The 14,903-nt window shown below is 42.6% G+C and overlaps 1 protein-coding gene and 1 non-coding gene across 3 annotated transcripts in view; both read left to right on the top strand.

Annotated features, from left to right (window-relative positions):
• The window catches only part of HPSE2 (heparanase 2 (inactive)), a 777,305-nt gene that overhangs the window by 596,358 nt on the left and 166,044 nt on the right, over positions 1-14,903 (top strand). The window lies entirely within an intron of this gene.
• On the top strand, positions 8,182-8,257 carry TRNAS-AGA (transfer RNA serine (anticodon AGA)). The gene has a single exon. It is a non-coding gene; the product is annotated as a tRNA-Ser (tRNA).

Genomic DNA, 14,903 nt, shown 5'->3' with positions numbered 1-14,903 from the left:
GCCCTGGCCGGTTGGCTCAGCGGTAGAGCGTCGGCCTAGCGTGCGGAGGACCCGGGTTCGATTCCCGGCCAGGGCACACAGGAGAAGCGCCTATTTGCTTCTCCACCCCTCCGCCGCGCTTTCCTCTCTGTCTCTCTCTTCCCCTCCCGCAGCCGAGGCTCCATTGGAGCAAAGATGGCCCGGGCGCTGGGGATGGCTCTGTGGCCTCTGCCTCAGGCGCTAGAGTGGCTCTGGTCGCAACATGGCGACGCCCAGGATGGGCAGAGCACCGCCCCCTGGTGGGCAGAGCATCGCCCCTGGTGGGCGTGCCGGGTGGATCCCGGTCGGGCGCATGCGGGAGTCTGTCTGACTGTCTCTCCCTGTTTCCAGCTTCATAAAAATTAAAAAAAAAAAAAAAAAAAAATGCTATGAAATTTAAATTTTAGTGTCCATAAATAAAGTTTTATTGTAACACAACTATGCTTATTATATTACAAATTGTCTATGACTGTTTTAGCATTATAGTAGCCATTAAGAACTTGCAGCAGGCCTGACCTGTGGTGGCGCAATGGATAAAGTGTTGACCTGGAACACTGAGGTCGCCGGTTCAAAACCCTGCACTTGTCTGGTCAAGGCACATATGGGAGTTTATGCTTCCTGCTCCTCCCCCTTTCTCTCTGTCTCTCTGTCTCTCTCTCTCTCTGTTTCTCTCTCTCTCTCTCATACTCTCTCCTCTCTAAAAAAATGAATAAAAAATAAATAAATAGGCCCTGGCTGGTTGGTTCAGCGGTAGAGCGTCGGCCTGGCGTGCGGGGGACCCGGGTTCGATTCCGGGCCAGGGCACACAGGAGAAGCGCCCATTTGCTTCTCCACCACCACCACCCCCCCTCCTCTCTGTCTCTCTCTTCCCCTCCTGCAGCCAAGGCTCCATTGGAGCAAAGATGGCCCGGGCGCTGGGGATGGCTCCTTGGCCTCTGCCCCAGGCACTAGAGTGGCTCTGGTCGTGGCAGAGCGACGCCCCGAGGGGCAGAGCATTGCCCCTGGTGGGCGTGCCGGGTGGATCCCGGTCGGGCGCATGCGGGAGTCTGTCTGACTGTCTCTCCCCGTTTCCAGCTTCAGAAAAATACAAAAATAAATAAATAAATAAATAAAAATAAAGAAAAGAAAATAAATGCAGCAGAAACCGCATAGCTCCACGGCCTAAAGGTTTGTAGGTCCCTGGGCAAGGTGATAGGCCTTTGCCTCAGTGCAGGCCTATCTGTCACCACATAACCCCATGGCTATGTTTATTTCTTTACCTCCTCCGCCCTACACCCAACACAAACACACACACATGCACACACACTCACACAAACCTCAATGAAATGTTCTGTAGTGAAGCCCTGGACTATCTTCTTCATTTTGAAAGAAGAAAGCAAAATTGTCCTGTTCCTGTTTAAAATTTACTTGTGAAGTATTTTGTGATCTTTAGGGAAATATATTCTGGAAATATCAGGTAACTCTGATTATATTCATTTAGTCCTTACCAACTCTTGGTGCCACTTAGGAGAGCCAATTCTAGCCCCAAGAAAACATAAAAATGTCTAAAGATTTTTAGAAGGGAAAATCCATTTATGATAGACTAAAGGTTAACAGATCCGTGATTCAACCTTAAACTATATTGTAGCAACTAAAACATTTGATCTGAAAAAGAAAAGAGTGTTTTTAAACTTGATAAGTAAATATGACTTCCTGAAGCTTTCTTAAATATTAATAAGATAAAAGATTGATTTTGGAGACAAAATAAAACAGGAAATACGACTAAGGAGCTTTGCTTCATATATATAGAGGACTTAATATATAGTTTGTGAATTATTGAGTGCCTTTTTCCCCCCACAGTTTCTTTCAGCCTTCCTTCTGGTTACTTTTCTGTCCAATAGCAAAATGATAAAAAATAAATAAGGAAGTCAGAGTGAATGGTAAATAGAGTCAGAAGAACAATGAAACAGTGGGAAAGATGAACACTAAATGTTGATCAGCTTGTTCTATTCTCATTAGAGATGGGCTACAAATTTAGTTCTATGTTTCCGAGTAGCCAAAGCAAAGAGGAAAATAAAATCTAGTGTCCCCAAGTCAAAAACAAAGCTAAGTTTTTATAAGAGACATCATTTTTCTGACAATAAGCCTTGAAATGAATTTTTCTGGTAAGTCCTCTAAAAAATTTACTGAATGATGACACAGATGCTATTTTATGCAAACACACACATACATGTAATATAGACAGCTTTTGCCTATCTTATTTTGCCTTTCAAAGACATGGGTGCAAAATTCACATTAAGGAAAGAACATGACATAGGGAGTGAGGAAGCGTAAAATAAAAGTAATTTCTCGCCTGACCTGTGGTGGCGCAGTGGATAAAGCGTCGACCTGGAAATGCTGAGGTCGCCGGTTCGAAACCCTGGGCTTGCCTGGTCAAGGCACATATGGGAGTTGATGCTTCCAGCTCCTCCCCCCTGTCTCTCTCTCCTCTCTCTCTCTGTCTCTCTCTCTCTCCTCTTTAAAATGAATAAATAAAAATAAATAAAAATTTAAAATAATAAATAAATAAAAGTAATTTCTCAATCTCGTATAAATGACAGTGTAGAAGATCAAGTTCACATAGGAAACTTACATGAGACCTCTGGGCAAGTCATTTGTTTTGCTTTTCTCTTTGTATAGATTCCTGTGTGCGTCGGTTAGACATCATATGCAAATGTAATTTTATTAATACCCACTAAAATATAAGATTGTCATAGGTTTTGAGGGTATACCTGATGCTGCCATTTGACTCTGTGTCAAAGAGGAAACCTTGAGCCTTGGATATGGAAGGGGCCTTAAAACTTATTTTGTTCAAAAATGGCAAATAGGTGGCACATGTGCCTTCATTTCTTACTCTCATTACCATAACAGACATTACTAATTGATCACATTAATATACTCATTGACAATGCACAGTGGAGATAAGGCTATTTTTCAACACAACCTTAATGCAACTACTGCCTAAAGATCAGTGCTGGCATACGTAATCAAAACTCTTTTAGTGGACTTCTGGTTTTAACCCCAACATGTAAAGAGCTTGGAAGTTGTTACTCTTATTCATTCAGCAAGAACAACATAAACAGTTTGGAAAAGAGCAAATTTTCTTGGATGTCTCAAAGAATTATGATCATCAGGCAAACCAAATCTGGAAAAACCAGTAAATCCAGAGTTACCACCACCAAATTTTTCTTACTTGAAACAGAAAATACTTGTTATAAACCGGTAGGAACACTTAAATGGTAATTTTGATGAATTAACTCAGTTGTGGACTAGCTTGAGAGTGAGGAAATTCTGGTGGCTTCAGTCTTAGCCCTTCACCTTCCACTAGTAGCTCTGACCAAGGGAGGGCAAGAGTTATCATTGTGAAATATAAAACCAGAGCATTCTCTATAACAAAGGCCAACTCTTCAAGGGAAAAGTTATAACCAGAGTCTCTTTCCTTTTGGGTAAAGGCTTTCCTTTCACTGTAACCTCTTTAGCCTTCCTGTCTCACCTAAGAGGGAATAGCTGTCCCACTGGAGGAGGGCGGGAAGTGACATTCGTAGCCCAGAGATAGAAACCCACTAAAAGACTGAGGTGGAATCATAAACGTAGGGAATACTTTTCTTCCATTCCAACCACCATACCAGCAGGTGCTAATACAATAACAGTGAATTATTGCTGAAAGAGCTGCAAGACACAGATTCTCCCTAAGGAAGAGTAGTTAGAGAAGTCTAAAGTCAAGAGATGACTCACAAACAAGGATATTAGAAAAATTTAAAGCTTCTAATACCCACAACTACAACAAACACATAATATTTCCCAATTTCTAGCCCAAATCCTCACAGTAAAGGTCTTATTATCTCAGTTTCTGTTATCCAATTCAGCATACTAGCTTTCAACAAAAAATTACAGTATACCAAAAGGCAAGGAAAAACACAGTCTGAACAAACAAAGCAAGCATCAGAAATAGAGTCAGATATGCCACAGATGTTGGAATTATTAGACAAAGATTTAAAAATCACTATGATTAATGTGTTAAGGGCTTTAATAGAAAAAGTATACCATATGTAAAAATAGATGGATATTGTAAACCAAGAGATGGAAATTTTATAAAATTATCAAAATCAAGTACTAGTAGTCAAAAACACTGTAACAGAAATGAAGAATGCCTTTGATGGGCTCATCGGGAGACTGGTTACATCTAAGGAATTAGTGAGCTTGAGAATATATCAATAGGAATTTTTCCAAACTGAAATGAATGACAAAAGAAAACTGAGCAGAACTTCCTAGAACTGTGGGACATTTTCAAAGTATATAACGTACCTATTTGGAAAATGAATACATGAAAAAGAAGAGAGAACAGATCAGAAGAACAATAAAGTAATCATGACTTGAAGTAATTCAAGTATTGAAGTATTCAATGGCTGTAAAGTTTCCACAATTAATGACATAAAAAAATAACCCATAGATCCAGGAAGCTCATAGATAACAAGTATGATAAAACTAAGAAAACTATACCTAGAAATATCATACTCCAATTGCAGAAAACCAAAGAAAAAGAGAAAATCTTGAAAGAAACCCAAGGAAAATAGCACTTTACCTACAGGAGACAAGGCTATGAAGTACTGTCATGCACTACTTAACAAAAGACATATGTTCTGAGAAATGTGTCATTAGGCAATTTCACAATTATATGAACATCATAGAGTATTCTTACACAAACCTAGATAGTATAGCCCACTGCACACCTAGGCTATATGGTATATCCTACTGCTTCTAGGTTACAGGTCTATATAGCATGTTACTGTACAAAACAACCAAGATTAAATCCAGTATAAGAGAAAATAATGCGATCATGAGACTCGTTAAACATGAGATGTGAGAGGCTGCTGCCAGAGTAACATGGCACACTGTTACATACTGTTTTACAGTGAACTCTTTTCATAAGTAGAAAGAGTACTCTAAAAGAAGATAAAAAATATATAGTATAGAGTAAATACATAAGTCAGTAATATAGTCATATATTATTCTTAACCTTTACATACTATACATAATTGTACGTGCTATACCTTTGTAAGACTGGTAGTGCAATAGGTTTACTCATACCAGCATCACCGCAAACACATGAGTACTGTAATGTGCTATAATGTTACAACTGGCTACGATGTCACTAGGTGATAAGAATTTTTCAGCTCCATTATTTTATGGGGCCACCATCATATATGTGTTCCATTGACCAATGTGGAGTATGACTGTATTTGCTCATATTTTTTACCTTTTCTGAGGATCATACTAGAACCAGAAAGTATCCCTTGAGATTACTAAGAGAAGCAGATTTTTTTTTCCAAACAGAAGTTAGGTGCTAAGGCAGTAGGGGCAGGTTGCTACCACGTAGCATTGTTCTGTAAGCATTTCTGGTAATTTGCCTGAAGAGCTCTCAGAAAAAAAAAGGTGGAGGGACCTTGATTCTCTAAGTTTCTGGGAGTTTGTTGTGATTTATTTTGTCATCCTAAATAAATGCTTACTTTTGAACCTAATTTTGTGTTTTGTACTTTTGATTCCTTTTTCTTAAGGAGGGTCCCACAACTTACGTTTCAGCCCCAAAACACATGGATTCACTGCTGCCCACACTTTGGGTACCATCACCCACTATTACTCTGAAAATCCCCAGAGGTGCCCTCCTCAGAGCCCATTCCAGTGGCCGGAGTCGCAGGTGGCTTTTCCACCCCGTCCTTCTGTGCTCCCCATAGAGTTCTCCTCAGCGCCGCAAGGATCAGAAAGGGCCAGGTGTTTGGGCCTCTGCCAAGAGACAGTGTTTCTCCACACACACTGACTGGGTGCATGTCGGAGAATGACCTGGACTCAGGACCAGAAGTGTGCAAGGAGTCAGGAGGGAGAGAAAGATCAGGAAAATGGGGCCCTTAGAAGAACCCCTAAGCCTCAGGGCCACCCTTTGGCTCATTATGGGTTGAATTATAAGGCAATCATGATTTCATTAAATGTATTTTTTCAAGGTTTTATCTATTCATTTTAGAGATAAGAGAGAGAGAGAGAGAGAGAGAGAGAGAGAGAGAGAGAGAGAGGAGGGGTGAGCAGGAAGCATGGAGCAACTCATGGTTGCTTCCCGTATGTGCCTTAACCTATCAAGCCCAGGATTTTGAACTGGCAACCTCACTATTCCAGGTTGACGCTTTATCCACTGCGCCACCACAGGTCAGGCTCATTAAATTAATTTTTTGAACATCCATTATGTGCCTGTGAGATTGCCCACAACCCTGACCTTTACTTGTACCATTTTTCAATGATAACATCTTTTTAGAGCACCAACTCTTGGGAATTCCTGAATCACAATTCTTTTTAATTAGCTGGGTGACTCCTGTATGAATTTATAGGAATTGGTTTAAGAAAACCAAGGAAACATCTATATTCTGTCAGATTTTTTTTTCTTTTTGTAACAGTGTTTATTCCATCCAAGCTTTACTTGCCCAAAGTAGTTCTGAACACAAGATGGAAGAGTTGACCCATTGCAAAGATCAAAAATAAGGTAGCCTCAGAAAGAAAACTTAAAGGCAAGTGCAAAAATGTGCTCAGCAGGGTACCAGAGTGAGTGCCTTTGGAGGAAGGGCAAATATAATTTATAAAGCTTTAGAGAGACTCAGGTCAACCTCTCCAGTGTTTGACTTCCAGGTGTCAGAATAGGTTTTATAGGTCAACAGGGTTGTCCTAATGATTACTCAAGCCTTTCCCCCTTCAGTGGGGAAGGCCCCATTTTTATGGAATGACTTGCCCAGTCAGCAGGCCGGGTGTTAGAATTCTGAGGAGACTGCCCCTCCTCCCTAAAAGCAGCAGGCGGCAAAATAGGTCCGGAAATTCCTGAGCATTGGAAAGCCAGCACTAATGCAATTACCTGAAATAAAAGAAGGGTCAGATAATAAGGGGCAAAGGTTTTTCCTTTTAAAGTAAAGAGCCAGGTAAACAAAACCAGCTGCCACTGGAGCCAACGAGCTCCCCTCGTTAAATGTTTTAAGAGGCTAATGGGCATAAGTGGCTAATTGTAGTACAATGCTGAAGACTGAAGCTGGGGACGTGGAGAAAGAGAGAAGCCGCACCAGGGTTAAAAGCTGGCAGGCAGAGACCGAGAGGAGATGAGACCTGCCCTTGGCAGCGGGTCCCTAAATGAACATAATGGAATTAAAGTAAGAAGAAGACGATTTGATGCCCAGAGTCTCTAATGTTTCTGTCAGTATCCCAGTGAGATGGATTTGGGAGTCTAGTCTGGAATAGTTTTGAATTTATATGCTCATAGAATGGATCTGGAATAAGATTTTTTAAATGGTTAATTATGGGAAATTTTATGTGTATTACAAGGAAAAACTACCAGCAAAATGTTAACAATAGGTTTCTCTAGGTGTTGGGCTTATCAGTGATTTTTTATTTTATATATAATTTTTATTGATTGATTTTAAAGAGACAGAGAGAGAAGGGAGAATGAGAAGGATGGAGGGAAACATTCATTTGTTGTTTCACTTAGTTGTGCATTCATTGGTCATTTCGTATATGTGCCCTGACGGGATTGAACGTGCAACCTTGGTGTTTCTGGATGATGTTCTAACAAACTGAGCTAACCGTCTAGGGCCAGTGATTTTTCTTTTTTTTTTCTTTGTTTGTATTTTTCTGAGGCTGGAAACGGGGAGAAACAGTCAGACAGACTCCTGCATGCGCCCGACCGGGATCCACCCGGCACGCCCACCAGGGGCAATGCTGCTCTGCCCACCAGGGGGCGATGCTCTGCCCCTCCAGGGCGTTGCTCTGCAGGGACCAGAGCCACTCTAGCGCCTGGGGCAGAGGCCAAGGAGCCATCCCCAGCGCCCAGGCCATCTTTGCTCCAATGGAGCCTTGGCTGCGGGAGGGGAAGAGAGACAGAGAGGAAGGGGGTGGTGGTGGTGGAGAAGCAAATGGGCGCTTCTCCTATGTGCCCTGGCCGGGAATCGAACCCGGGTCCCCCACACGCCAGGCCAACGCTCTACCGCTGAGCCAATCATTTTTATATTTTAATGTTTTTTATGTACATTTTCTAACTTCTCTATAATAAGCCTTATTTCTTTTGTAATAAATAAAGGGCAAAACTTTACATAAGATGAAAGATATTAAACTGGAAATAAAGCCCTGGCCGGTTGGCTCAGCGGTAGAGCGTCGGCCTAGAGTGCGGAGGACCCGGGTTCGATTCCCGGCCAGGGCACAAAGGAGAAGCGCCCATTTGCTTCTCCACCCCTCTGCCGCGCCTTCCTCTCTGTCTCTCTCTTCCCCTCCCGCAGCCAAGGCTCCATTGGAGCAAAGATGGCCCGGGCGCTGGGGAGGGCTCTGTGGCCTCTGCCTCAGGCGCTAGAGTGGCTCTGGTAGCAACATGGCGACGCCCAGGATGGGCAGAGCATCGCTCCCTGGTGGGCAGAGCGTCGCCCCATGGTGGGCGTGCCGGGTGGATCCCGGTCGGGCGCATGCGGGAGTCTGTCTGACTGTCTCTCCCTGTTTCCAGCTTCAGAAAAATGCAAATAAATAAATAAATAAATAAATAAATAAATAAACTGGAAATAAAATTTAAAATGAAGGAGGGCAAGAGAGTTTGTGAATAAATTGGTAAGTGATTTCATTTTTTTTTGTATATTCTGCCATTTTTGCTGCCTCCCCAGATGTATGCTTGATATGACCTGCCAATCTGCAGGACAGCAGAACGGGTGACAGTTGCTGGCATTGAGCCAGACAGACCATTTGTCCACACAGAAAGGTTTCAACCTCATTGCATTTGTAATAGTTCACAGAAAGGTTATTTCTGCACAGTCTCTCCTGGCTTCAACTCTTAATTGAACAGCTCAGCCACTATGGTGTGATCCTAAGAGACTCTGAAATTTCAAGACAGCTTGGAGGAGGACTACAGTTTACCTAAAAGTGTCAGTCTTAGGGTTTCTAGAACCAACCATTCTGCCAGGGTTTATGTGGAAAATGTCAAAGTCCCTTCTTTTTTTTTTTTTTTTTTATTTTTTTTATTTATTTTTTTTTTTTCCCATTTTTCTGAAGCTGGAAACAGGGAGAGACAGTCAGACAGACTCCCGCATGCGCCCGACCGGGATCCACCCGGCACGCCCACCATGGGGCGACGCTCTGCCCACCAGGGGGCGATGCTCTGCCCATCCTGGGCGTCGCCATGTCGCGACCAGAGCCACCGTAGCGCCTGGGGCAGAGGCCAAGGAGCCATCCCCAGCGCCCGGGCCATCCCCGCTCCAATGGAGCCTTGGCTGCGGGAGGGGAAGAGAGAGACAGAGAGGAAAGCGCGGCGGAGGGGTGGAGAAGCAAATGGGCGCTTCTCCTGTGTGCCCTGGCCGGGAATCGAACCCGGGTCCTCCGCACGCTAGGCCGACGCTCTACCGCTGAGCCAACCGGCCAGGGCTCAAAGTCCCTTCTAATTGATGAATTTCTTTTCTCTCTCCCTTCTTTCTTTCTTTCCTCAATCCTTCCTCTCCTCTCTGATTTAGTCTTATGACACCCTTGTAGCCATTACTAAATGAACTAATACTTGAGGCGAGACTGGTTGGCAGTTAAGAATCATCTTTATCATCCCAGTGAGAAAAGCAGAGAAGAGAGTTGCCCCCAGGGCACTGGACAGTCAGTTGGAATCCAGGTCTACTTCTTTCACCGAGTCCTAGTGAGAAATCACCATCTTCATCATTTTTAACTATTAACTCTTTTTTTTTTCTTCCATGTTTATTTATTTATTTTTTATTTATTTATTTATATTTTTCTGAAGCTGGAAACAGGGAGGCAGTCAGACAGACTCCCGCATGCGCCCGACCGGGATCCACCCAGCACGCCCACCAGGGGGCGATGCTCTGCCCATCTGGGGCTTCGCTTTGTCACGACCAGAGCCACTCTAGCACCTGGGGCAGAGGCCAAGGAGCCATCCCCAGCGCCCAGGCCATCTTTTTGCTCCAATGGAGCGTCGGCTGCAGGAGGGGAAGAGAGAGACAGAGAGGAAGGAGGGGGGGTGGAGAAGCAGATGGGCGCCTCTCCTGTGTGCCCTGGCCGGGAATCGAACCTGGGACTTCTGCACGCCAGGCCGATGCTCTACCACTGAGCCAACCGGCCAGGGCCAATACTATTAACTCTTACCAAATGCTTACCACAGACCATCCCAGCTCCTTCATACCCAAATCTCAATGATATCCTAGGCCTTTTACTACAAGCAGCCACCGTCAGAGAACCAAAGCTCTGGAACAGGCGGGAATTGTTAAAATAGCCACAGATTGTTGACGTTGAATGTTTTGTTAGCAGCTTGTGAAGGGTTAAGTACAGCAAGTTCAAGGTTCCCAGAAAAAGGGCTTAGGTATTTATCAGATTCATACCTATGGTTAAATTATCCCCCCCTTAAAAGTGATAGTAAATTCTAGGGGACCAACGTTCCTATTTCCATAATACAATAGAAATGTGGATTTAAGTTGCGCAATGAAGTGTGCAAATGAAAGTCGCTGAAACTTCACACTATAATATGGGGCTTTCCTTGACATCCAAATGTAAACTTGAGTGAGACTAAGGTTATTAAAAAGACACCATGTTGGGCAGGTGGAGGAAGGAAGGGATTTGTAGCTGGGTTAAAGGTAGAGGCAATGCCCAGGGCCATATTTAAAAAGCATTTTAGAGGGTGTCTGGCATCTCTTAACTTTTCTCATTCTCTTGGAGAGCTCATTTCCAAGGTGCAGGCATGGCTTCATTTATTGCTTAGAAACTAAGAAAGACACCCAGCTCAGTAGTAATACCTATCTCAGCTCTTCTCTGTACTTCCTCCTTATATCTCCAACTGCCTGTTGTATATGTCCTCCTAGGTGCTCTCTGCATCCTTGATATTTCAAACAGAATCCTTCTTTGACAAACCTAAAACCTAGACTGACTGGCCTGTATATCTGTGGCAACAGCACTGTCATCACTAATTCCCTTCCTCTCTTTCTTACACTCCATAGAAGCTTTATTTTATTAGTTCTCCCCTCACAAGCTCTCGCTTTTACTGCTTTCCATGACCTCCCTTACTTAGACCCAGATCCCTTTCTTACTTGCACCATTGAGATAAGATAACCTTACCACACTCGTTTCCTGCCTGGAACTCTCCCTTGCTCTAATACAGTGTGTCCGTAAAGTCATGGTGCACTTTTGACCGGTCACAGGAAAGCAACAAAAGATGATAGAAATGTGAAATCTGCACCAAATCAAAGGAAAACTCTCCCAGTTTCATACCTATTCACTGTAGTTCAATGTGGGCTCACGCACAGATTTTTTAGGGCTCCTTAGGTAGCTATCCCGTATAGCCTCTACAGACTCGTCACTGACTGATGGCCTACCAGAACGGGGTTTCTCCACCAAACTGCCGGTTTCCTTCAACTGCTTATCCCACCGAGTAATGTTATCCCTATGTGGTGGCACTTTGTTATAAACACACTGATATTCACGTTGCACTTTGGTCATGGATTCAAATTTAGTGAGCCACAGAACACACCGAACTTTCCTCTGTATTGTCCACATCTCGACTGGCATGGCCATAGGCTGCTCCGCTGTATCCACGGTGTTACATCATCATCTGCACATGCGCACATGCTGCCACATCATCCTACAGAAACTGGGAGGGTTTTTCTTTTATTTGGTGCAGATTTCACATTTCTATCATCTTTTGTTGCTTTCCTGTGACCGGTCAAAAGTGCACCATGACTTTACAGACACACTGTATAATTTACAGCCCACAGAAAAGCCTGAGACCAACTGAGAATGGTTGATTCCAACTTGTTAGGTTGAATGTGGGGCCAAGAACAGGCTCTAAAAAGCTTAAACCAAAGTTTTAATGAGAATTATTCCCCTACTTGCTAAATGGAGGAATTGGACTATTTCTTGGGTCTAAGAGAATAGGTGTTGAGTGGATAGTAACAGGGAGTAAATTTTAGACCCATGTTAGAAGAGCCTTTCATGGATTCAAGTTGTAGTAGAATGGAACAATACTAGTAGTATATGCAAGTGGGTGCCTTGTGCTAAATAATCACTTCTGAGGACGATGTAGCAAGCTAACATGCTTTAGACCAGTGGTCCCCAACCCCCGGGCCGCAGACCAGTACCGGTCCGTGTGCCATTTGGTACCGGTCCACAGAGAAATAATAAATAACTTACATTATTTCCGTTTTATTTATATTTAAGTCTGAATGACGTTTTATTTTTAAAAAATGACCAGATTCCCTCTGTTACATCCGTCTAAGACTCACTCTTGACGCTTGTCTCAGTCACGTGATACATTTATCTGTCCCACCCTAAAGGCTGGTCCATGAAAATATTTTCTTTTTTTTTTTATAATAGTTTTATTTTTTTTAATGGGGTGACATCAATAAATCAGAATACATATATTCAAAGATAACATGTCCAGGTTATCTTGTCATTCAATTATGTTGCATGCCCATCACCCAAAGTCAGATTGTCCTCTGTCACCTTCTATCTAGTTTTCTTTGTGTCCCTCCCCCTCCCCCTTTCCCTCTCCCTCTCCCCCCTCCCCCCATAACCACCACACTCTTATCAATGTCGCTTAGTCTCACTTTTATGTCCCACCTATGTATGGAATAATGGAACATATCTTCTGACATTAAACTGGTCCGTGGCCCAAAAAAGGTTGGGGACCACTGCTTTAGATCACATGACCGTAAAGGTCTTTTCAAGCTCCATATTTTTGCAATGTATCACAGCCCAACACTCTCTGCCTCCTACCTACTGGCAATGTCTTCTTGTTGCTCCACACTTTCCTCATTCCAAATTCTACAGTGGATGAGCATGCTCTCCTGCCCCAGACAGATGCCACCCTGCTCACCCCACCCCAAGGCTCTCAGTCCAGGTGACTTCTACCTTGGGCTCTTTAGTAACCTGGAGGCTAGATTTGGTTATTGACTTCCTTTTATGTGCTAGGTTCTGTGCCTAGCATTTTTTATGATTTGATTCATACAGTAACCCTGTGAAAATACTGTAATTTCTTTTTAAGTCAACTTTTTAAAGAAGGAAAAACCCAATTATATAAGTAATAATTGGCCAAGCTGAGATCGAAGTAAGGTTTCCTAACTCCACGTTCACTATACTTAAGAAAAGAAACAAAAGGAAGGAGGTGAGAGGGAAAGGACCCTCAACCCTGGACCATGGATTGTGTGGGATTGTGTTCTCAGAGAATCATATATAATGAAAGAGTACAACTGGCATTTTTTATCTCAATAAGTATTTAACTATATGTGTTGCCAGCAAAATTTATAAATTCTGATGTTAAAAATAGTTAGTGGGAGCTAACAAAGAGAAAAGAGAAAACTATAATATATTTGATTAAAGCATAAAAGAACCCTGATTATTACAGTGCATTTTTATCATATGCCTAGTCATCATGTAAAATAGTGACAAGTATTGATATCCTTCAGTGTATTTTAGATTAATACTGCATGAATTATTTTTTATTTTAATACTGCATTTTAATATGCCTAGCTTTCATGTAGTATGATGTCTAATCACAACTTTTTTAACAATTAGAGGTGCTGGCCCTAGCTGATGGCTCAGTGGATGGAATGTTGGCCCAACATCCCGGGTTTGGTTCCTAATCAGGGCACACAGGAAAAGCAATCGTCTGCTTCTCCCCCCCCCCACCCCATTCTCTCCCTCTTCCCCTCCCACAGCCAGTGACTCATTTGGTTTGAGCATGGCCCCAGGTGCTGAGGATAGCTCAGTTGGTCCTAGCAAGTCAGCCTCAGGCACTTAAAATATCTTGCTACTCAGTATCAGCCCCAAATGGGGGTTGCTGGGTGGATCCCAGTTGGGGCACATACAGGAGTCTGTCTCACTGTCTCCCCTACTCTCACCTGAAAAAAAATTAGAGGTGCTAATAATGAAGTACTAATAGGAGGTAATGGACATGCCTAGCACTCTGTGTTGCACATAATAAATGTTTATTGAGTCTGAGTCTAGCATTGTACCAGGAATGAAGTAAAAGGTCATGTCATTGTTTTGTTTTATTCCCCAATATAAGTAACCACAAAAATTTTCAAAAGCATGTACCCTTTTATACAATCCCACTTTTAGAATTCTATGCTCACACTAATTTAATCAATCCTGTCTTGTTTATGATGCCATCTTTGTGAGTTGAAAATTAGAGAAAATAGAAAAAAAAACCCTAAGAGCTGTTGAGTTCTTACTCTGTTCAGATACTTTAGGTTTGTATGCTTAAGCTTTAGTTAGTACTGCAAAATAGATGTATTACCCCTCCTTTAAGAATAAGAAAGCTAAGACTGATAGAGGCCAGCTGTCTCGTGCAGGATTACATACATAGCAATACCCGATTTTGCATTTGAACTCAGATATCTCTGGCTTCAAAACCCATGCTCTTTTACAACACAGTTGTATTCTGTGGAAATGTCTTAGGTAGTAAAGGAGGCCAAAGTGAAGGCTGAATGAGTGCAGTTCATCCCCCATGGGTGAAGTTCATCACTGCAACCAGAGCATCTGCTTTACCATAAAAAAAAAAATGTCTATGTCATCTATTGGTATGGGAATTTAAAATTACAAAAGAATTTTCACATAATTCTATAATGTGTATTGATGGGTTGATGTCTTCTTAAAAATGAATTAATTTATCATTAGCCATCTGCCAAGAAAACCTGAATGGGTTGAAAAAGGCACCTGTGAGTTATAAGCATTGATTTAAGTTGATTTAATTTGGAATTTTGTAAAGATGGGGGTAAAGAGGTTTTAGGTAATGAAATTCATCTAACCCTGGACCAGTTTCAGCTTAGACTTCAGAGTAAGAATTCACAAAGAGGGTCCTCACAAAGCTGAATGGAACT

This window comes from Saccopteryx bilineata, chromosome 7 (assembly GCF_036850765.1).
Source record: "Saccopteryx bilineata isolate mSacBil1 chromosome 7, mSacBil1_pri_phased_curated, whole genome shotgun sequence".
NCBI lineage: Eukaryota > Metazoa > Chordata > Mammalia > Chiroptera > Emballonuridae > Saccopteryx > Saccopteryx bilineata.
The sequence above is the reverse complement of the archived record's forward strand: the minus strand, read 5'-3'. Positions and strand labels throughout refer to the sequence as shown.